Source organism: Monodelphis domestica, chromosome 8 (genome assembly GCF_027887165.1).
Source record: "Monodelphis domestica isolate mMonDom1 chromosome 8, mMonDom1.pri, whole genome shotgun sequence".
Lineage (NCBI taxonomy): Eukaryota > Metazoa > Chordata > Mammalia > Didelphimorphia > Didelphidae > Monodelphis > Monodelphis domestica.
In genome coordinates this window covers 97906174-97930981 of record NC_077234.1, presented here as the reverse complement: position 1 = coordinate 97930981, position 24808 = coordinate 97906174, and the positions used below count along the sequence as shown (strand labels likewise).

The following is a 24808-nucleotide window of genomic DNA, read 5'->3' as shown; positions in this document are numbered from 1 at the left end:
ATCCATCATTTACTAGGTGAAAGAGTAGTGATGGCAAACCTTTTAGAGACAGAGTGCAGGCCCCCCAGACCAAGTGTAGTGTTCCCCCCATATTCTAGATATGCCCCAACCCCTACCCCCATACTCCACACAGGGGAGGGAGAAAGGGCTCCCATGGGGCTGCTGGGTGGAGGGGTGGGTGAAACGAGGAATGTCCTCAGTAAGTATAGAGAGGGGGAGGGGAGTGGTCCAAGCACTGAGCTTCCTTCCAGCTGAGCTGCCTGTGAGCCACCCACCTTGCCTCCTGTGTGCCCCCATTGGGCTGGTAGGCAGAGGTACAGGTGATGTGAAAAAAAAAATGCAGGCATGGTGGAGAGGGGGAGGGGAGCAGCTCTGCCTGAGTCCCCCTGCCTTTCTAGTAGTAAACTCTTGGGAATGTAGGGAGACCATGTACTCGCAGAGAGTGGTCTGTTGCCATCTTTGGCACCTGTGCCATAAGTTCGCCATCACTGTGATAGAGCTATAAGACAAAAGTTGAAATAGTCTCTGGCCCTGAAGAAACTTATAGTCTAGCATTGGGAGGAAGTGTGTACATAGATAATTATATACAAAAATAAATAAAAGGAGATTTTAGGAAGAAGCCACTAGCAATTGGGAAGGATTTTGAAAAGTCCAATATAGGAGGGGATACTTGAGTTAAGATTTGGAGGAAGCTAGGATATGAAGGGACAGAGGGCATATATTCCAAGCATCATTAGCAAATCATAATCTTGTGAAGTAAGAGCTGCAACTATTACCATCACCATTTTACAAATGAGGAAACTGAGGCTTAGGTGTTAATTCATTCAACAAACATTCTAAGACTAAGGAAGTGATAATTCTGCTGTATTCTGCCTTGCTCAGACCAGGTCATCTAGACTGTTGGGGTAAATTCTGGGCATCACCTTTTCAGAAGGACATTGATAACATAGAGAACATCCACAGGAGGGCAGCCAGGACAGGGAATTTCATACGTAAAGATTGGTTGAAAGAACTGTCAATGTCTAACTGCAAAAAAAAAAAGGAAGAACTGGATTGAAATCCCACCTCAGACACTTTATTTCATTTAATTTTTTTTGCCTCAGTTTCTTTAGGTTTAAGATAAAGTGATTGGGCTCAGTGACCTCTAAGGTCTCTTTTAATTCTAAATGCAATACATGAGACTTTTGGGATGGAGCTAGAGAACATAAGAGCTTTATTTCAAGTATTTAAAATACTGGCAAGTAGAAGAGATGATTAGATTTGTTTTTGCCAGACTCAGAAAAACAGAACTAAGAGCAGAGGACAGTTCTTGGATAGAGGTATATTTAGACTTAATATTAAGAAAAAATTTCCAAGCAATTTAAAGTATACCTTGGGGTGGGGTGTGAGTGTGGGGTATTTGTCTCCTCACTAGCAATTTTCAAGAATAGGCTGGATGATCATTTATTAGACATAGGGCATAGGGAATTCTGTGTCAAGTATGGGTCAACCAGAAGATCACCAAGGTCTTGTCTCACTCTAAAATTAGAGAATACATATCCCATTCTTCTAAGTAGAAACAGGTATACAACTGAGTGTGCTATAAATTAGAATATTGTTAAGGTAAGAGAGAAATCTAGATCAAGTGCCCCTGATAATTTGAGGGGAAAGGATCAAGTAGGAGCATCAAAGAAGCCTCAGGGAAGAGGTGGCCCTTAAAGGAAGAGAGAAATTTTGAAAGATAGAGATGAGGAGGAAGTGCACTACTATATTTGCATTATAGGAATCAGTTGCAGAGGTACAGTTTGGGAAAGTAGGAATAGGATGGCATAGACAATGGTTTACATGAAAAAAAGATGGACAAATTCAATGGTCAGTGTTAGAATTAAAGGGATCAGTTCTCCTCCTGATTATCAATTAACAAATTAACCATTTAGGAGATTGTTCTATATAGAGGGATTTGCTGGGAGATATTTGTAGTATCAAAATGTATCAAAAAAGAAGAAAAAAGAGATGAAAAAATTTTAATGGACTACTAGATCAAGATGTGGTATAACATGGTACCCCACCCTAAAACTAAGACTACTTTAGGCTTCAATATTAGAGGCATAATGTCCAGAAGGAGGAAAGTTGTAGACCAGCTATATTATGCCCTCAAGAGACAACATGGAGTTGTGATTAGTACTGAATCCTTTTAGAACACTGAGAAGCTATAGTGTGACTAGAAGAAGGGAAACAGAATGGTAAGGGGATTAAAAACCATTCCATGCAAAGATCTAGGAATGTTTATCCTAGAGGAAAGAAGGACTTCTAGCAGAACTGGAGACTGGGGTGGGAGAGAGGAAAGAAGGAATAAGACACCAAGATAGATACATTGCCATTTGGGCTGTCATGTGGAAGTAGAGGGCTGACCTGTGAAACTGGTTTTCCTTGATCTCCCTGCAACATAGGAGCAATGTTTGTAGAAAAGCTTTATAGAAGAGCTAATTCCCTTCCACTGAGTTAGAACTGTCCAAAAATTGATTGAGCTGCCTCAGGAATTAGTAAGTATCTCATCACTGGGGGTCTTCTTCAAACAAAGAATGAATAATTATTTCTAGGGGAATATCGTAAGCATCTCTCTCTCTCTCTCTCTCTCTCTCTCTCTCTCTCTCTCTCTCTCTCTCTCTCTCTCTCTCTCTCTCTCTTTCTCTCTCTCTCTCTCAGGAAAAGGGACCACATTAAAGACTGGAAATTAGGTAATTCATAAAAAAAACCCAGTAAAAACACCAAAGTAGTACAAAGTAGATACACTAAAGTATGTTTGCAGAAGAACTAGTTCTAAATAATCAAGGCTGGAATAATCAAGGTTTTGAAGATCTGACTGGAAAAAAAAAAACAGTCTTTTCATACAAGTTTGTTGTTCATCAAGGAATGAGCTTCCTTCTAATCCTTTATGATTGATAAGTAACCAAATTGACTTCAATGGATCATGAATTCTCAAGATGTTGAAATGTCATTAATTTTCTCAAGACATCTTCTCTTATCAGCTCTCTTTAGATTTTTTAAAAGTGGGTAATGGAGACCTCTGAAAACACTTCCTTACTGATTACAAACTAAATGCTCCTAGGGGACTGAAAATCAAACCTAACAACAAGACAGAGCCAAGTAACCCTCCTGCTGAACTCAACATAAAAAGTACACCCCCCAGAGCCAGAATTCAAGAACACTCGGGTTTAAGGGGAAGGAAGAAGGAAGGTCCCTGGAACTCTCCTCCACCTAGAGCGCTAAGCCTCCAGCGGCAGCTGGAAACTCTGGGCGGGAAAAGGCACTGGTCTGGAGGGAGTACCTTGGGGGCAAAGCTGTGCCAGGCTCATAGTGTCCAGCAAAGGAAGTAGGGAGGCAGATAGAGGAGAAACGCAGAGCAGAGAGCTGGAGGCATAGTTGCAGAAGCAGAGACACTCTATATTGTCCCCCACTTCCCGAGGTTTTGGACTCAGGGCACATCCAGCAATGGAGCCAGACTTAATCCCATCAAAGCTTTCATAGGGCAGGGAAGCTCAAGCTCCAACACCCCTTCCCCACAGACTGAACTGAGAGATTTACTGACAAAACTCCAAGGGTGAAGGCTGAAAGAAAAGCCCAAAACCACAGAGAGAGAGAGAGAGAGAGAGAGAGAGAGAGAGAGAGAGAGAGAGAGAGAGAGAGAGAGAGAGAGAAGGGGTACATATGAGCAAACAACAGAAAAAGAAAAAAGAAATTACAATCGACAGCTTCTATACAGGCAATGAAAAAAGAGCAAAAGGAACAGAGAAGGATAAGGGAACATCAAGCAAAAAAACAGAAAACCCAGCAAATTGGATACAGGCCCTGGAAGAACTCAAAATACAATTCAAAACACAATTAAAAGAGGCTGAAGACAACTGGGAAAAGAACTGAAAAACTAAGATAAGTAATCTGGAAAGAGAAAACAGTGTCTTGAAAGCCAAAATTAATCAGCTTGAAAATGAGGCAAAGGAGATGAAAGATGAAGCAAAGAAAATGAAAAATGAGGCAGAGCAGATGACCTCCAAAGAAAATCAGACCAGAAGGAGAAGGATAACCAAAAAGCCAGTGAAGAAATCCAGTCTTTAAAATCCAGAATACAACAACTAGAAGCAAGCAACTTCACAAGCCAATAGGACACTATAAAACAAAATAAAAAGAATGAAAAAATTGAGGAAAATATGAAGCACCTCATTCACAAAGCAAAAGATTTAGAAAATTGTTCCAGGAGAGACAACTTAAGAATCATTGGTCTACTGGAAGACCATGACAAAAGAAAAAGCCTGGACATCATACTATAGGAAATTAGCCAAGAAAACTGCCCTGACATTCTAGAACAAGAGGGAAAAGTGGAGATTGAAAGAATACACAGATCACCTCCTGTACTTAATCCCCAACTGACAATACCCAGGAATGTTATAGCCAAATTCAAGAACTATCAGACCAAGGAAAAAATATTACAAGCTACTAAGAAGTCATTCAGATACCATGGAACCACAGTGAGGATAACCCAGGATCTGGCTGCATCTACACTGAAGGGCCAAAAGACATGGAATATGATATTCTGGAAAGCAAGGGAACTAGGTCCACAATCAAGAATCAAAATCAACCCAGCAAAACTGACTATATTCTTACAGGGAAAAATATGGTCATTTAACAAAATAGAAGAATTCCAAGCATTTGTAAAGAAAAGACCAGACCTGAACAGAAAATTTGATGCCCAAGCACAGAACTCAAGAGAATCATCAAAAGGTTGCCTACATGCTGTCTCTACCTTTGGACTATAGTCAAGATTGCACAAACCTGAACAGCTACCATTATAAAGGAGTTTGGAGAATGGAATCTACTATTTCAAAAGGAAGACATACAGTCCTACAACCAAAATTACTTTAGTAAGATTCTATAGGAGAAAACTGGATCTTCAGTGAAGTGGATCAATTCTAAACATTGCTCCAGAAACAGCTAGAGATAAGTAGAAACTTTGAAATGCAAACCACAAGAGTCTAGAGAAGCAAAAAAAAAAAAGGAAAATACAGCTGAACAATCAGAAGAGGATGAATTGTTTACACTTTCTGTGTATAGGGATAGAAATGTTCTTTCAAAACTCTAATGTTATCAGAGATCATAGAATGAGCTAAATAGGATTAGAGCCTAGGAGTGGTTTTCTTTGTTTTGATGATCTTAAAAGGTGAGGATTCACTAGGGAAGAAAGGAAAGAGAGGGAAGAAGGAACTTATTTCACATAACTATAGTATGCAAATAGAAGTCTAGATAAATGAGGGAGGATGAGGGAAGGCAGTGTTACTGGTACCTACCTAACTTTCCTCTGATCTAGTCAAAGGAGGATATTAAACACACACCTCCTTTAAGAGTTTGAATGATTACTAGGGGAAATGCTTTACATTATTGCACTTGTAAAATCTATAATAGATTGTATGCCACATCAGGGAAGATAGAGAGGAGGGAGGGGGATAATTTGACTGAAACTAAAAAAGTGAAGGCAAAAAAAATTTTTTTGCATGTAATTGAGGGGGGAAATGGAAAATGCTAAAAAAGAGAAACAGATAGATTCCTTATTTCAGAGGTCCTGTCTTAGAAGGACAATTTCCCCAATCTACTCTGAACTGGGGATATTTGTACTCATTCAGGAATGAATGTTTTTGTATGTTTTCCTATTACTTTATTTTACAATACTACTTTGATTAAATATTTTATCATGTCAAAAAAATAAAAAAGTGGGTAATGCACTGTTTTGATCTTTAGGAAAGCTGTTGTGGTAATCATCACATATGCCCCAACAACCTGGGAGCACTTTTTCTGAGTCAGGTATCTCACAACACTTTAAAAGGACAACAGTTTAAGCTGTGTCATCATCAGTTATCTAATACAATTGGCACTTAATAATACTTACATTCTATGCAAGTAACAGAAAGATACAGTAATTTAAACAGTAAAAATCTGGGGAAATAGTTTAAAATTAAATTATTATACAATTTGTTGTTGTTAAGGCTTGAAATTTCAAACTGAAATCAAGTTTGTGGTCGAAAGCATTGCCATTCTTGCCTTTCATCAAAATTGATAAAGTCAGTATGATAACTGGTTTTAAAGTGTGGGTATAATCTCTCCCTCTGAGGTTTGAGTTCATTTTAGCATATAAAGAATTATCAGTGGCCATCTGATAGATAGCTGCTGTTCCAAAGCTAGAGTTGCTACTATTCCAAATGTCCCTTTAAGATTGACAGTGGTTTCCAGTTGCTTGTTTCCTTTCTGATAAAGACCTTCAATTTTGTGTCATCACTCACATTGGTGTGGAGCTGGAATTCATCAACCATAGTAATGTTGCTCTGAATTTATTGACATTTATAGTTTGAAAATCCATTTGGTATTTCTCCAAGGCAAGCATACAAGCATCCCATATTGAAGTTGCAGGAATATAAAAACCCATGTCACAGCCAAGAGTTATATGTTCCTGTTTCTACTCTGACTTAATTTTAGCATTTCACCCAACTGGTGGGTAAAAATGATCAATCAATATATTTAAATAGTAATCTCAGAGCCCAGCATTTTGCCTATGTTCTGTTTTCAGGTGGATAGAAGGTCATATTTGGAACATTTGCATTTTGTTTCCAAATTACTTACAACTTTGCTGGTCTCAAATTCATAAATTATAAAATTATAGGATTTATAAATTATAAATATTTTCAAATTGTGTTTTCAGATCCAATTTGATTAAGCCAGACCATATTCTTTGGTCAATACATCCATGCTCACTTTACTAAGGTCTACAAAAGTTGGTAGCACAGCCATTTTCTTCTTTCCTCTGGCAGGCATGGTAGGAGCCACAGTAGAGAGCAGACACAGCAGCAATGGAACAGGGACACCAATAGAAGTAGACCTCACCAATTGTTAATAGGGAGGAGTTCCCCTGAGACTAAACCCAGTCCATTTACCAAGTTAAGGGGTTTGAATGTTCCCACTGGGAGATTGGAACCCTGGAAGTCCAAACTTTTGACACATGTAGGTTGCAGTAAGGACTGGGTATGAAAACAGTGGCAGGGTGCCAGGGTCCCATGACCTTTGCCATGGGCATGACTTAAACCAGAAGGAAGAGTTCAGAAAATGTCCTTGGACACAGCTGTTGCTGTGCACAGATTCATCACTGCCAAATCTTTTCAGTGTTTTCCACTCATGATCAGGAGGTTTAGCAGAATCATTACCATCCAAGGCTTCTCCAAGGACACAGACAACACAAGGGAACACAGCACTGACAGACTGGGAAACACACTCAGGAATACCAGACTCCACAACTGTACCATTTCATTGGAAAAGATCATTCTGGTCTTTCCCTCTTTCAAAGACCACCAGCTTTGCAGGACTGCTAGTATGATGGTCCAGCCTACACCACCATTAAAGAAGCTCTGTTTCTGCCAATTTTTATATGCTAACCAAGCCCTAGCACGGGAGAGAAATTGCTGCCCTGCTTAAAGCAATTCACAGCAGCTACTATTTCCTGCCCTTGCCACTTAATCCTGCATACCTCACACAAGTATTCCTCTGCCACTGGAGACTTGTTGAATTTAGGTTTGTGTTCTGATTTAAGACAGGCCTTTGTTCGTCATATAACTTTTCTGCAGAGTCACTGAAATACCTGATTCAAGTGGCAGATGTGACCAGGGCAATGGACATTCAATTATTTTTTTTGTCTATCATGGTTCCAGGCTTTTGTTTCTTTCTTCACTAGTATTTGTTTGCATGTCTCCTTGGGGTTTCTTCCCAGGGTACTTGGGTCCCAGAAGATTTGTTCAGTCTGTGTCTTTCTGGAAGAGAAGACATTTCTTGATGGTGATTCTGTTGGTCTTTGTCCATTTATGAATAACAGGAAGAAACAAGGGAAACAGTCTGGGTTTCTCAGACCACACACACGTGCATGTGTGCATACACACACACATGCACACACACACATGAGTTATATCTTCGAAGAGCTCTAGTTTCAGGATCTAATGACTTGGTTCACATCTAGAGTGTTGCACGTGAAGGCATTCTCTATGCTTTCTTTTTTTTCTTTAAAAAAATCCTTTCCTTCTGTTTTAAAATAAATACAAGGCATCAGTTCTAAGGCAGAAGGGCCATAAGGGCTAAGTAATTAGATTTAAGTGACTTGTCCAAGGTCATATAGCTAGGAAGTTTTGAACCCAAGACTTCTCACGTTCACACCTGGCTTTCTATTCACGGAATCATCTAGCTGTCCCCTCGATGCTCTATTTTAGGAAATTACCAAGGAGAAAGACTTCTTCAAACAAAAGTCTTATATGCTACAAAACATGACAAAGCAAGCAAAGTCTTCGTTCACTCATATTTCATGTTAAATTTTAATATGAAAAATGATGTACACATATGACATTTAGCAGATTTATTCTCTGTTATGTTAAAAGTTGAACTAATTTGGAAAGCTATTTGAAAGAAATATTATTTCGATTCTCCCACTTAGGAGGCAGTTTGCTGGCAAAAGCAGCATATATTGCCAAACATTACTATTATTTAGAGAACTGCAAAGTATCTTCATTCCCATTGTACATTTGTCTCAGTTTGTTGACTCATATTTAGATTTCTGGCATCTAAAGTAATGAGTGTGCTCTCTTTTAAATGCCAAGACCATTTATTATGAAACAGAAAGGATATATTTGTACAAGGACCTCCAGTAAAACACCAGAGATACCACCCATGAGGTGTTGAAAAGCCATCAATACTATAAAGGGGGTCACTGTCAAACAATCACACAGCCTTTGTGACTTTGAGAAATCAGGGGGATAAAGAGGGTTACAATAAAAAGGTCTCTGGTATGCTATATAGGATATCATTGATATACCATCACAAGCTGTTGGCTTTTGCATTTGTATTGATGGCCTCTTTTTCTGGATAGCTCTTAATTGTAACATCTGCACAGAAACCCCAGGCTCCAGTCTACCTGCCTCTGGGGGGTACAGTCACCTTTAGTAGATGGTCAGACTTTAAGGTTAGGCTTTGCACAGTGGCAAATATACAGCACCCATTAGGCCACTGCTGAAATAATGTTTATAGCCCTCCTGAAGGCTGGATCAACATATAATTGGTGTTTCCAAACATTAGTGTTAATAATAAATGGGTGGATATAGTTCACCCCTATGGAATATTCTAACTAATGTATAATGCTCCCCTCATCCTACACCTGTCCCTTCTCCCTGCTATAGGGAATAGTAGGGCTTTTGGACTGGGGAATAAGAGACGAAGTGATGCAATGCAGTTATGAGAACAGATATATTGCCCTTAGTGTTGGGGTGAAAGGGATATGGGTAACGTTGATGGTATTGTTCCTTGCTGGGGATGGTCAATGAATCCACTCACCCTATTCCATGATGTGGACACAGAAGGTCAGTAATCTGTGGAAAATTAATATTGAATTATGATATTGAATTGTGAAATTGAACCCCCTTTTGGCCCCCAAGAATCTTTTGATTTTCCACCTCAGTTTCTTCCCCAGGCTATGAAACTGGATTGGTTCCTCCCTTTTGTTAAGATCTTTGTAAATAATAGTTTTTAGGAGCAGGGCTGAGCAGCCTCTTGATTAACTAATATAATGAAATCAGTCAGCTAGTCAGCAGCCATTTTTGAACTGCAGTGATCCAGCAGAGTGATGGGTCTCTTGGCATCTTTAGGACCTCCTATTTCTGTGATGAAGTGGTGAGGGGGGAGTTGAGGCCATTTCTAGAGTGCCTGTTTTCTAATCATAGATGTCCTGGGAAAGGACTGAGTGGTGGCATTACAAGGGATCTATATTTGCATGTCTAGGAAGTTTGGATCTCTTTCTTGCTCAGCCTACCTGCCTAACTGCTTGCTCTTTTGCCCCTTTCATCTGGTCACTCTTTTGCTCTTTCTTGTACAGCTTAGCTGCTCTGGCTTATGCTTCTCTCTCTCTCTCTTTGGCTCAGCTCTCCTGATTAGCCCTTTGTGTTCTTTTGGTATATGTTTGGACTATGAACAGAGTCTACTGGCTAGTTAGATTTTCTTGAGCAGTTGATTAATAAATTAACTTAAAATGAACATATAGATCTCTATTTGTGGTTCCAAGGAAAGCATCAAATCTCCTGAGTTTTAGTTCACATAGATCCTTGAGTCCATTCTCTGTGCTGTGATTTCCAAGTCCAGATTCCTCCAGGGTATTATACTTCTTTATCTAGTAAGTCAAGTATCAAGTTACCTATCCTTTGCTTGCACCAAACAAACTCTAATGAATTATATATTTTTAGAACTATTGAGTTCAGATAGCTTCTATGTCTAGGGAACTTCTGGGTCACCAATCAATTAATCAAAAAATCAACAAAGATTTATTAAGCATCTACAATGTGTCAGACACTGTGCTAAGTGCTGGGAATATAGCAAGATACAAAAGACAGTCCCTGCCCTCATGAAGCTCACAACCTTTCTCAGAATAATATTTAAATGCATAAAATAAAGTTCATACAAAGTCTAACGGAGGAGACAACAAACAAACAAATATATGCCAAAATGCTATATTTAGAATAAATAGGAAATAATTAATAGATGGAAATCACTAGTATTAAGGGGGTTGGGAAAGGCTTCCTTTACAAGATGAGATTTTAGTTGAGACTTAAGGAAATTCAGGATGGGCAATGAGAGGAGGTTCTAGGCTAGAATTGTATCTAATTCCTTACATTTTATTAGTCTAGGGCAGTGATGGCAAACCTTTTAGAGACTGAATGCCCAAACTGCAACCCTCATGCCACACGTCAGTTGCCCTGCCTTACCCCAGACAGAGGATGGAAGAAGTATTCCCATTGGACTGCTAGACAGAGGGGCAGATCATGGGAGAATGTCCTTAGGAGTGCATGGAGAGGGGGGAAGGAGCAGCCCCCTCCTGCATGCATGCCATCGGTTCACCAATAGGGGTCTAGGAGATATAATTTTTAGACTCCAGATAAACTTCCGATTGACATTTATGTCTTAATGGGAAAAGGAGGAACTTTATCTGAGTTCTTTATCCAAAGTTTGACATCCTTCCCACCTGACATTAGTTCTTCAATGAACACACAAAGCAAATAAGAAAGAAATCCATTTACGTAAGTTGATAGCAAAACAGAAATACATATGAGTATATATATATATTAGACAATATAGACTGAAAGAGCTCTCATTAGGAGTAAGATATCTCAGCTCAACTGGGGTGGGGGGAGAAAGACAGCAAGACAAAGACAGAAAGACAGAGGCAGACTTGGGAGAGAGAGAGGGAGGAAGGAAGAGAATTAGTTCTTACCCACATGGGAAATTCCTTGAAATCTCTAGTCTAGTAAGCTGGGGAATGGGGACATGATAGAGATTGACAGATCCTCTCTCATTGACTTCTTTCCAAAGTCTTCCTTTACATTCAGTAACCTGAAGTGGGGCTGGCATGGTCTGTATTCTCTCTCAAATTGGAAGCCAGAAGAGGCCAAAGAGACTGAATCTCTCCTCAATCTTGTTCTCACTAACTCCACCCTACCTAGTGCATACACTAAACATTACTCTCCACACATGAGGAGAGAGTCCCATACCTATCAGTTTGGGGACTTTGGTTAAATTCAGGATGTATTCCTAGGCAGGGGAAGGCAGGATATTTGAAAGTGAAGTGTGGTAAAAACAAAAGATGTATATAAAAGTCATTTTAAAAAAGAAGTATAAAAAAGAAAATTGTGCATGCCTATCACAACTTATTTTTCTTCTGCATAACTCTTACTTCTTCCCATTTATCCTTATGCTCATGATCCTCTTCAAGGTAATCTAAAGATTTTTTTACTGCTAGAAAAATATGAGGAAATAGCCTGGGGGTGGGGTGGGGTAGAGTTGGTTCAAGGTATAAATAATAAATGGTATGTAAGTTATGGATATAACATATTTAAAGTCTATAGAATAAGATATAGATATTTTCTAAAGGAATATGAATAGAACTAGGTTTGATCATTCTTAGCCCTTGTCACTCTGTCACATGTCTCTATTCTTGTGGATATCCTCTGTTGAAACCCTCTCTCTCAATTTTTATGCTCAAGCCTCGTATTCATGATTTTTTTTTCCCATCTCTTAGGTCTGCATTCCACTGTTCTTCGTGCATAGTTCCTGTACAGACCTTGAAGTGGGACAAAAGGGCAGAAGTTGCAGCCAAAGGAGTCCTTAAAGGATCAACTGATATTCATTTACATCTCAGGGGAAACTCCCTATCTCATGTGTTCTTATTTCACACGCAGGAAAGGCATCTTAAGTCATTTCCTGACATCCTTCATACCCAGAGTCTACTCTCCCACTATTGGCTGAAGGAAGTGCTGGCAGACTAGTGGATCAAGTCGTCTCCCCATTAGGTAAAGAATGTGGCTTTCTCAAAAGACGACAGAGAGGAAACTATAATGGCCTGCCTATTGTGAAGCTGGAATATCTCTAGGAAAATCAGCACCTTAAAAATATGCAGCTCCAGGTTGAGGTTGAAACTGCTAGACAAAGCTGAATGCAGCCAATGCAAAGTCTTGATCTGAAGTAAGCAGGCATTAAAGCAACTCTTGCTTAGACTCCTCAGGTTCCTTTTTGATTCTGTTATACAGTTGTTTTCTCCTATTTGAATGTAGGTCCCTTTCCAGATTTTTCTTTCCTTGACCAGTCTTTACTTGATCTTTAAAGGTGAGAATTTAGCAATCTTCCGGCTTAATAACTGGGGAATGATTTATTCCAGCTGACTATGCTGGGGACTTGGACTTCAGTCCCTTTTAGGGATCAATTTGTGCCTGATGGACACAAGACAATGACTTAAAAAATTTATTTTTATTGTAGTGAGTAGTTCACCATTGGAGTCACTTTGCTAGGTCTCCCTCTCAGGGTTCTAGGAGTCTGTCTGAAGAATTGGAATGTCTCTTTTTAATGCCACTGGCTTGTGTCTCTAATCCAGGTGTGTTCCTTTTAACGCTATTTTTAACTAGTCTTTCCCTCTCCCATTACCCCTTTCCCTGTCAATTAAAAGCAAGCAAACAAACAATAGGACTTTCCCTTACAAGAAATAAACATAGCCAAGCGAAAGAACTTCATGCATTTTGGCCATATCTGAAAATGTTTACCTTGTTATACATTTCAAATCCATTTTCTCTTTGTTAAGAGATTTTGCTACATAACCTTACTTGTCATATAATGTTGTAAGATATGTAAGCTGACATAATTTAGATATATCTACATAAGTAGTTCCAATAAGGAAACTATTTTCTTTCTCTCTTCCATCTCTCTCCATCTCTATATCTTTTTAGAGGTCCTATTTAGGAGTCACAACTCTGCACAATGCAGCAGCACACAAAGCATTCAAGGCTTGCTCAGAAACCTAGTTAAGTAAAATCCCTTAATAATAACATTTTACTGTACTGCATTTGGATTGCTGTGACAAGCATTCTATTACTTCCCACCCACGAAGCCTATTTATCATTCCTCCTCAATCTATGTCTTTCCATTCTCATTTCCTTTTTGAATTCCTAAAGACTGGATCTCTCTTTCTTGGGTAGTTTAGGTTCTTATTCCCTTCAGTCCCCTCCAATTTCTATAGTGATGGTGGCAGAGTCCTGGAAAAATGAACAATAGGGACTAAGAATCATGTATCTTTTGGACTATCTAGGAACATTAGAAATCGTTGCTACCCAATGTGTAGACATGGGATTTGAGGAACTGAATCATTTCTGGCTTGATATTCTCATTACAAAGAATACAAGAAACCAAAAGGAAATTGTAACTAAATGGAAGGATGGTTCATAGATCTTAATCTTTGGGGAGGCAACTAAAGGAGATGGGAGAGTTGGTTAAATTGCATGTCCAAAAGGAATGAGAAACTTCATTATAGGACATTTGGTTTTCTCATATCACAATGTTCATGATGGCTTTTGCCAAAATACTGCCATGAAAAAAACTAAAGCTTATGTGCTGACATCTGCTGCAGAGCATGAACAATTCAATAAGATCCTCGATGTAAGTTGATGAATATAATAATTCTTGGTGATTTTAGTAAAAAGATGGGCATGGTAAATAATGGTGAAAAAGATATTGGAAAACATGACCAGAAAGTGAGTAACAAAAGAGGCCTCATGCTTAAGTATTTATTTCCACAAGAGTTTGTGAGTCTAGACATGGTGAACCTTAAGCAACCTCATGAAAAATTAAATTACATAACAAAGTAAAAGGATTGGCCAATGAAAACCCAGGTCTTATGAGCATATATACATCAGATTCTTTTTTTTTTTAAACCCTCACCTTCTGTCTTGGAACCAATCCAATACTATGTATTGGTTCCAAAGCAGAAGAGTGGTAAGGGCTAGGCAATGGGGATTAAGTGACTTGCCCAGGGTCACACAGTTGGGAAGTGTCTGAGGCCAGATTTGAACCGAGGACCTCCTGTCTCTACGCCTGGCTCTCAATTCACTGAGCTACCCAGCTGCCCCCTATACATCAGATTTTAATTCAATTCCTCCAGTGGACTTCAGAACATATGTATAGATTATGCTGTTTCTAGTCTGTGTCCCATTGATAGAGGCAGAGCTTTTCAACTGACTGTTGAGCCAGAATTGAGAATACTTATTAAAGATGCTCACCAGATAATTCAGGCACTGAGCTAGAGTATGAAGATGAGGAATGCTATAAATAAATGTATTTTTGTGAAAGCAAATTGATGCTAATTGTTTAAATGAAACTGGGGTGCTTATAATTTTAATGACTGATGTTGGAAAGGACACACTAGAATGCATTGAATCAATATCATTAGGAAAAGATATCTGATATGAACCCCCAGGAGGAGGATGTAGCCTTGCTTTAGAGGATCTGACTCATCCATGCAAATGGAAGTTGAGATAAAGATCTCTAGAATTTATAAAGTCAATAGTTATATTATAAAACAGGATTTGATAGGTTACAGAAATAATTTCTTTTTTAACTTTTAATTTTTTTCAATTACATGTAGAAACAATTTTAGAAAATTGTTATCTGACATTTTGCAATTCAGATTTTGTCCCCCCTCCCTTCCCCAGGTGATAAATAATCTGATAGTTTATACCAATATTCCACATGTTATGAAAGAAGACAATAAAAAAACTCATAAAGGAAATAAGGTGAAAAATGTCATGCTTTGCTTTGTAATAAGACTTCAACAGTTCCTTCTTTGGCTGTGGATAGTATTTTTTATCATGAGATGGAAATAATTTCTAAATCAATTATCTAAGTACAGTCAGACCTTTGACTTAGAGCAAGAATCAAATCAATGCCAAATTAGAATAAGCAGTAAAAATGAAAAGATATCACTACCCTTTTCTATATATATAAAGCCATGTATAATAATTATGATAATTATAATAATAAAGACATTTATAATAATTTATGGAACATCTTGTGATATCACATAAAACCGTATATCACAAAGGCATTATTATGGTGCGATAGAAAGAATGCTGATCTTAGAGTCATGGGATCTGAGTTTGAATCCTTAATCTTCCTCCTGCTATGTGGCATTGAGCACATCACCTAACCTTTCTGATCCTCATGAGAGGATTAAGCCATATAATAATAACAAGTAAATGCTTGCATAGTACTTTAAAATATTATATTGTTTGCTCCTTAAAACAACCTGGGAAGTAGGTTTTATTATTCTCTTTTTGCTGAGGATAAAAATGAGGCAGACAGAGTTTAAGTGATTGGCCTGGGGTCACTTAGCGAGTAAGTGGCTAGTTATGAACTCAAGTCTTCCCAACTCCATTTATACTGCTCTAACCACGGTGTCACTAGATCCCTCCCAGCTCTAAGTACATGGTCCTATGATCAGAGAGTTTCATAAGATGAATGGGAGATGAATGGTTTGTCATTTGTATCATAGGAGGGAGTACCCATCATCAGTATGATAACACATCCATTGAAATGTAAAAATAAGGATCTGACGCTGCTATATGACTATAAATCAGGGAGCATAATGATCTCCAAAGAATAAGCTTTGTGGTTGTCCCATAGGACAATGAAGAAATATATTATAGATTTATTCATATGTATTAATATGTATCAGCATAATTCTATGAAAGATGCCATCTAAGAAACATGCAATCAGGAAAGAAGATAGGCTGGGTATGTAATGAGAATAAAAATAATAGATGGACAACCCAAATGCTAGAGTTGGATAGTGTTTATAGAATCAAAAGGAGACAGTTAATGTGTTAGAGCCCCCCCCCAATGGAGGATTTATGGGGCTACATGGCCAAGTGCAGCATAGAGTTGAAGACTGATGTGTTGTGATCTGTACCATTGGCAGCAGTCCCACATTGATGAGCTCAAGGATACATCAAAACATTAAAGTGTCATAATTTAACATTCATTCTTTTTTAAATTTGGGGTTATAGTAAAAAGAGTCCTTGTGGAGTAGAATATTCTATGATCTAAAGATTGGATGTATCCAAATAATTAGTCCAGCTCACTTCATACAGAAATATTTAAATATTAAATATATGAAATATTAATATTAAATATATGTTTGATGTGCTGGATCCATCCTATGTGTGTGTTTTCAGTGCAGAAATACAAACTTCATGAGGACAATCCATTCTCACTAATTTAAGAGGTTTATATGTATATACCATCCAGGCCTATGACATCTCTTCTTCCTTCCTTTTGAACATTTTACTGGTGATTAACACTTAGTTCCAGAAGGCAGTTAGGAGTAGGAAGAGGATGTGAAATTGAAATCAGGCAGTTCTTTATCAGATTGGCATTGTTGATTGAAGGGTAAAAATGGAGGTTATCCCTCAAGTCCAAAGGAGTGAAGATGAATCATACCACCCACTTCCTGCTAGTGAAATGATGGACTTTAAAATCCAGTATGAAATATACCTTTATTGACTAGCCAAGATGGTTATTTGCTTTACTGCAATATGTGAATTTGCAAAAATAGTTTTGTTTTCCTTCTTGCATCAATTGTTCAAATTGGAAGGTAGAGATAATAATGCTTTGTAATTAGATATAGACATGTATGTATAAATTAAACATTGTTTTGTTCTGGGGGCAGCTGGGTAGCTCAGTAGATTGAGAACCAGACCCAGAAATTTGAGGTCGTAGGTTCAAATCTGACCTCAGACGCTTCCCAGCTGTGTGACCCTGGGCAAGTCACTTAACCCCCATTGCTTAGCCCTTACCACTCTTCTGTCTTGGAACCAATACCCAGTATTGGTTCCAAGACATAAGGTGAGGGTTATTTAAAAATTTGTTTTGTTGTACTGTTTTTTTGAAGTGTTCAATAGACAGGGAGAGATAATAATTGCTTTAGAAACAAACATATATGTATATATAGAGAGACATATATCTTTTTACCAATCTATCCATACAATATACATACAAACTTACATATTTTAATAGAGGTTATAAGCCAAAATGAGGTTTTCAATTGTTTTTATCCCCATTAGAACTGATAACAAAGATGATTATAGTTTATAGTTCATTGTTTTTGAAGACTTACAACTATTGAGTAGAAAAGATCCGTGAAGGATTAAGAATATATTGTAGCATCTATGGAACAGGAAAAGAACAAGTAACCAAAACAATTTACTCAATTCAAAAATGGTAGCTTCAATCAGTTCAAAGAAATGGTCATTAAAAAAAATCACAATTTTACTCAGTTGACTTGGTCAGTTCAAATAGATTGCTTCAGTAGGCATGTTTGGGCAGATCATGAATATTATGGCTAAGTATTATATCATATTAAAACCAAACCTTCACTGACATGGCAAATACAAGTTTTAGTCATATGCATTCCAAGAGATTACAGGAATAACTTAAAGATTTAACTTTCACAGTATGTCAGTTAAAGAATAGTTTTGTGGTTGTATTGTCTTTCACCTTGAAAACATTTATGTAGCCTTTCCTTGAACTTAACCTTCTTATCTTTTCCCCTTTTATTCTTTCTCTTCTCTCTCCCACCTCTCTCCCACTCTCTCCCCTTCTCTCTCTCCCATTTCATTTTGACCTTATAAAACCAAAATAGCTAAGTAGAAAATTAAAAACAAGCCAATCATTCTTGTTCCTTCCCAAGCAATCCACAAGCAATTATTCAAAATAATAGCTAACGTTTATATAGCACTATAAGATGTGCAAAGTGCTTTACATGTATCATCTCATTTGATCTTTACAATCTATGTAGTAGGAGAGATTATTATCTCCTTTTACAGATGAGGAGTAGAGGCTGAGAGGTTCCATGACTTGCCTAGGGTCACACAGCTAGTGTCTAAGGCAAGTTTTGATCTCAAATCTTCCAGACACCAAGTCTAGCACTTTATCCACCATACCTACTCTCTGCCAGACAGTACAAATACAAAGAGTGGAACAATCCCTACCAAAGGAACTCATCATAGGGAAGTGGGAGAAGTACATATATTAAAATGCTATATTTCATAATAAACACTGTACTTCACTATATAAAATTAAAAAAAGGAGACTAAATAGACAATGAATGGACGTGTCTAAGAGGGACTAGTTTAAAGAGTGTATGCTCATGTTTTCCTTTGCTGGAAAGTGATACAAAACATATTCACTACTTTGTCATAATAAAACATGTAGAATGTTGGGGAGTCAGTTTCTGAACATGAGTGGTTGAAGTGTTTGTGTGGTAGGGAGATGAAATCTTTTAGCTAGTTGTAGTTGTAGAAGGACTAACAACTCACGAATTGCTGACTGGAAATAAGTGTACATGTAAAAGGAGTGATCTTTCCCTCAAGGTAGCTATGTGGTATGGTGGATAAAGTGCCAGACCTTAAATCAGGAAGACTCTTCCTGAATTCAAGTCCAGCTTCAATTACTAGCTGTGTGATCCTGAGCAAGTCACTTGCTCCTCTTTGTCTCAGTTTTCTTATTTGTAAAATGAGCTGGAAAAGTAAATGGTAAACCACTCCAGTATCTTTGTCAAGAAAATTCTCAATGGGGTCACAAAGAGTTGCATATGACTGAAATGACAGCAACATCTGCCTTTCCCTAGTTCCTTTGATCTTTTCCTTCTTGTATATAAATGAGGCAAGAACTGTTGTGAGATGTTGTCTAGAGGAGTGGATGCAAGTTGACATTTTTTTGCCTAGTCACATGGCTTCAGAGAAGCCTAGTGATCTGTGTTATTGGTGGAATTCACTGGAAGCATTAGCAGTGACTGACAACAGTCATGTGGAAAGCAAGTTATCTGAGGAAGTTTGCAGCTTTAGGGAGTGTGACCCTTGATGAGATAAAGACTTTAGAAAGGCACTGATCTCCAGAGTCCAGAAGAAAGCTATTCCTAAAAGGAGTTTCATAAGGGAGTGTCAGAAAAGCATTCCAGGTCCAGAAGCTGGGAGGTGCCTCTTTGTTACACATATTTTATATATATATGCCATACTACCATTGTACTTTAAGCTTGAGACTCCTTTCTCAAGGACCTTTTGTGTGCAAGGAGGAATGTACCACTGAGTTCTAGGGAAATTGTTCTGTAATTACTGTACTTATTGTGCCATCTTAATATTTTTTCCAAAAAAGCTAGCATAATTCTATTGCTCAATTAATAATGGGAAGCACACTGGATATTGGCCCAATAGCTAAACTTTTAGAAGCTCAATTCCTTGAACTCTGAAGGGAATCGTAGTAGGGTATGTAATTCCCCAAAGTGAATGTTGGAGAAGTGAGTCCAGGATCTTTGTTACCTCTATGATAAAATGCAAACTCTTCTTTTTAACTTTTAAAATCATTCACAATTTGATCTTTCTAGTCTTTTTGTCCATTATTCTCCCACCTCATACTTTGTGATTGAGACAACTTATTTCTCTATTGTTCACATGTGGTGCTTCATTTCTATCTGTAGGCCTTTATATTGACTGGCCATTGTATTTACAATAAATTTATCATCTATGGCTCAAATAATTCCTTTTTTCCTTTAATTAACAGGTTAACCACATACTTCCACATAGTTTTATATGATTCCCCTCTCTCCCTAACTAACTTCTTTTGGTAGTACTCTTCCTGGCCTCTGATTCCCCAGTTTCATTTATACTGACAGGTTAGATACCAGGAAGGCAACTGTTATTTCCCTTAGGCTGCTTATGAGAGATAATTTCTAAATCAAAAGTTGGGGATGAATGATCAGTCAGTGTATTTTTCAGAAGGTTGAAAAACGGTTAAAAAGATAGAAGGGGCCCCAGAAGAGAGTAAAGTCATGAAAGATAGAGAAGGGAAATGATTGAGGGAGAGATATACTGGAGAAAATTGAAAGGCATGGAATTAAGGGTACATTAAGGGAAACTGGCCTTGGCAAAGAAATGAACTATTTCATTATTAGAGACTGTAAGAAAGAAGAAAAAAGTGAGTCATGGCAACAAGATATAACTCAAATGGCATCAACTTTCTCTGTAAAGTTAGTAAAGAACTTGGCTGAACACAAAGGAGGTAGTAATGTGGGAAATTTAAGGATAAAAGAGGTCTATTAAAGCTTTTATAGGGAGTAAGAGAATCAATTAAAGAGGGATAAAAAGATTGTCTTACTGCAGTGAGGACTCATTTGAAGTCACATAATATGAATCTATGGTGTAACCAGTAATCATAGTTGTGTGACTTCTAGTTCCATTTGGCTGCTTTTGAGTAGAAGCAGAAGAGAGGGACAGTAGGAATAATTCAGGACTATAAATGATGTTTTCACTATCCCTTTCTAAATCACCAATTTGCCTAACTCCCTTCCCTTTGCACCCCCCCCCAACTTCCCTAATTGATAGCAAGATATATAATTTTAGGCAAGTCACTTAACTTTTCCAAGCCTTAGTGTCTTCATCTAGAAAATGGGGAGAAAATTACTTATAGGACCCACCTTATCAGTTGGTTTTCATGTTAAAATGTAATAATGTTATATAAAGCACTATATACAAATGTCATTGTTTTTACCAATGAAATTAGGCAGTTTTGTCCTTATATAGATATATAGCCTCTTTTTCTGGTTGTATCTACATAGCCTTACAACTAAAAACTAAAACTGTCCTCTATAATGTTAAAAACACTTGGTTAATTTAGTGAGTTCAGTTAGGGTTTGTTTTTTTTAAGGTGAGTAACATTTATAGTTTAGTGTCATCTTGACCAGTGTTTTCAGCATGGTGTCATTGAAGGAATATCAGATCTGGAATCATTAGTCTTTTGTTCAAGCTTTCACCTTGGCACTTTATATCTGGGTGAATTTTGACAAATTACTTCATGTTTTATATAAGTACTGAGGGATAGAAATTTTCCCCTAAGTATTGCTTTGGCTGTATCCCATAAATTTTGATATGTTATCTCCTCATTGTCATTCTCTTCAGTGAAAACAGTAATTATTTCTATTATTTGTTCTTCAATCCACTTAGTTTCCAAAAATTTTAAATTTGCCTCTCCATGAACCCTTAATAATTATAATTTTTATCCCATTATAATCTGAAAATGTTATATTTATTCATTTATTATTTCTGCTTTTTTGCATTTGTTTGTGAGGTTTTTATGCTCTAGTACATGGTCAGTCTTTGTATATGTACTATTTTCTGCTGAAAAGAAGGTATATTCCTTTTTATCCCTATTCAGTTTTCTTCAGATATCTATTACTTCTCATTTTCCTAAAATTTCATTTTTCTTATCTATTTTGGGGTTTGATTTATCTAGTTCTGATAGGGGAAGGTTGAGGTCCCCCCCTAGTAGACTTTAACTATCTATCTCCTCCTTAAGCTCCTTTAGTTTCTCCTTTAAAAATCTGAATGTTATGCCATTTTGTGCATATATGTTGAATATTGATATTTCTTCATTATCTAAACTGCCTTTTATCAAGATATAATTTCCTTCCTTATCTCTTTTAATCAGATATGCTTTTGTTGCTATTTTTCCCCCTGTGGGCTGTAAACTCTCTCTTCTGCTGGTTTACTGGATTAGGACGATTGAGTCAATCTGCCCTGGGTCTAAGTCTTTGATGTAGGCAGCCACAGAGGTTGGAAGGTACCCAAACAGATGGACCTCTAGCCCTCTTTGCCAGCTGTCATTGGGGCATGGGACCTCAAAGGGTGTGTCTGAGGTGCTCTCCCACAGGTACAGCTCCAGTCCAAGGATCCCAAAATCAGCCTGTGCCTAATCACAGAGCTCAGCACAGTAAGTGGGGTTGGGGGTGGGATAGTTGGCCAGGGTTTCTCTGTGTGCAGTTTTATTTCTGGTCTCCTCTTTATCCCAGGAAAATCGACTCTCTTTGCCTACCTTTCGGGTTATGTTCAGTGGGAGAGGCCTGTGACTTCATCTTGCTGTTGGGTTTGGGTTCCTGTATTTTTGAAGTGCTTTTGAAAGATTGGTATGGAAGGATAGTCAGATCAGATATGGCTTTTGCTACAACTAAGCTGCCATCTTCTCACCTGTAAAATGAGTAGGATGAATTCAATAAGTTCTCAGCCCCTTGTAGTTATAATTTCTGTAGCTATGATTAATTTATTAATTTTCATGTTTCAATAAAGCAGGTCAGTATGATATAAACATTTTCCCCCACTTTAACATTTGGATTATGTGGTTAACTGGGTGGGTGGGGGTAGCATTTAAAACAACACAACAATCCTAAGAATTTTTTTTTTGTAAAATAGTATGTATAAGTTTTCTTTTGTCTCATATACATACCATGTATATGGTATACAATGCCATAATAAAGCTAAGATTTAAAAATTTAAATGATATAATGATCACCCCAAATGCTGGTGTATTCTACTCCAATATCTCATAATAGCATTGGGTTGACTCTGGGTCACTACAGGTTTAACCAGCAGAGTATGTGCCCTGACATGTTCTGTGAATCTAGAAAGAATATGAAAGCAAACCTGCTGATAGACTATTTCTCCCATCCAGGAACATTCATACTAAATCTGGAGAAACTCATCATCAACAAGCAGGTGATGATATTTTTGGTTATAGCAATACATGAAACATAAAAAATACGAAATGGCCCTTGGTCTTGACCTCTTATTGCTTTTTCAGTACTAGCAGCAGAGTGATAGTGAAGGGGGTCAGAGTAATCCAAAAATTTTAGACTATCTACAACTGTGAATTTATAGACACTCAAAACATAATCTTTGTATCATGACCAGTATTTTTGAGATGCTACTGGAAGAAGTAAACCAGATTCATATCAACATAACTTTATGGACAAAACCAGAAGACAAAGAAGTTGCAACAAAATGAGACAATTACCAAGTACTCCTTAGAAAGACAAATAAAAATATTGATTTCATCATATGCCCAAAGGAAGTTAGAAACAAAATTTAATGCCAGCTTTGTTTTTTAATCATACAATATTCATAATGAACACAAGTAAACAGGCTGACCATGAAGATGATTGTGGCTTATATGTCAACAGCTGATGCAGAAGATGAAAAATTAGAGAGATTCTACAAAAAGGGTAGATCTAAAAAGATCTACCCAACATATAATTTATTATTCTTTGTCTTTTCAAACAAAATATAGGCAAAGAGGAAGGACAGTGAAAACCATGTTGGAAAATGCCTTGAAATGAAAAAGGTTAAAGACTTAGAGACTCTCCTAGAAGCTTTATACCTGTTCATAATAAAAATTTTCTTCAGAGAGAAAGTTGTAAAATGTTGAATGTGGCCAGCATCAAATAATTCTCAAATACTCAAAAGGATCTATGAACACATAAATGTGTTTGTATTCATTTTAATGATGCATGTGGAAACCCATCTATGCATGCCTATTATGTGCTACTCCTACCTACATCGTTTGATAAATATGCCATAGTTGGTCCATCCACCATGATGCTACATGGAGGGAGGTTCTTCTTGACATAACAAAAATATCAATAGAGTATTTGAGTTCTATTATCCCTGATAATTATTATTATTTCTTACTCTCTCCATGTAAACAATTCACCTTATTTCTTTTACTCATACATTCTTTGATTTGATTCAATTTAGTTCATCAAACTGAATGTTTATCAAGACTTTACCATGTGCCAAGCAACCACCTAGGTCATACAAAAACAAAAATTAAATAGTTCTTGTCCTTGAAAAATGTATGAGCTAGCAATATCTCATTTTAATAGCATCTTCAACATGAAAGTATACAATGTGGAATAGTGTTAACAACATTGCAATATGTTCCAACTTATGTCATTATATGCCTTGCCTTTATCTTCTAGGAAGGGAAATAATTTTCAATTCTTTACAGGCTGCAATGTTCCATATCTAGTCAGTGCATAACCTGGGCACTGAATGACATCACAAAAAATGAAATTGACTGTTTTATGGAATATAGATAGGCAATTACTAGTTACTAATGTAGAGTTCATTTCAGATTCAGCTATGTGTGAGAAGTCACATCAGTTGGTTATTGCAAATGCAAAAATCAATATTGAATTACAAGAAAGGCTACAGATGAAAAGATGCTGTGTAAGTTGCTTCAGTCTGGCCTATTCTTGAGAAAAGAAAAATGAGCAAAAATTTTAAATAAAAAAGGTAAAAAAAAAATTTTAAACCCAGAAATTACCTCAATGATGAGCAAGCTCTTGATTTCTTTATCAGGTGGAGAGATGTGGTAGCTAAGGACATGTGGTTGGATTTCAACATCAATCTTGGCCCTTTGAAGATAGTATTGTTGACATTGTTGTTAAATCACTTTGTTGTCAAGAGATTTAACCTCTCTGAGCTTTCTTATTCATCTTTAAAATGAGAATGAGAGTACTTGCTCTAACTAATTGACAGGGTTCTGTAAACTGCAATGCATTCTC

The 24808-nt window shown here is 37.3% G+C and overlaps 1 long non-coding RNA gene across 1 annotated transcript in view; it reads left to right on the top strand.

Moving 5' to 3' along the window:
• Positions 1–12588, top strand: part of LOC107649861 (uncharacterized) — a 75286-nt gene extending 62698 nt beyond the window's left edge. Inside the window, exon 2 of the long non-coding RNA XR_001624278.2 lies at positions 12116–12588. This is a non-coding gene — a long non-coding RNA (uncharacterized LOC107649861). The remainder of the gene's footprint in view (positions 1–12115) is intronic.
• Positions 12589–24808: the final 12220 nt, after the last annotated feature.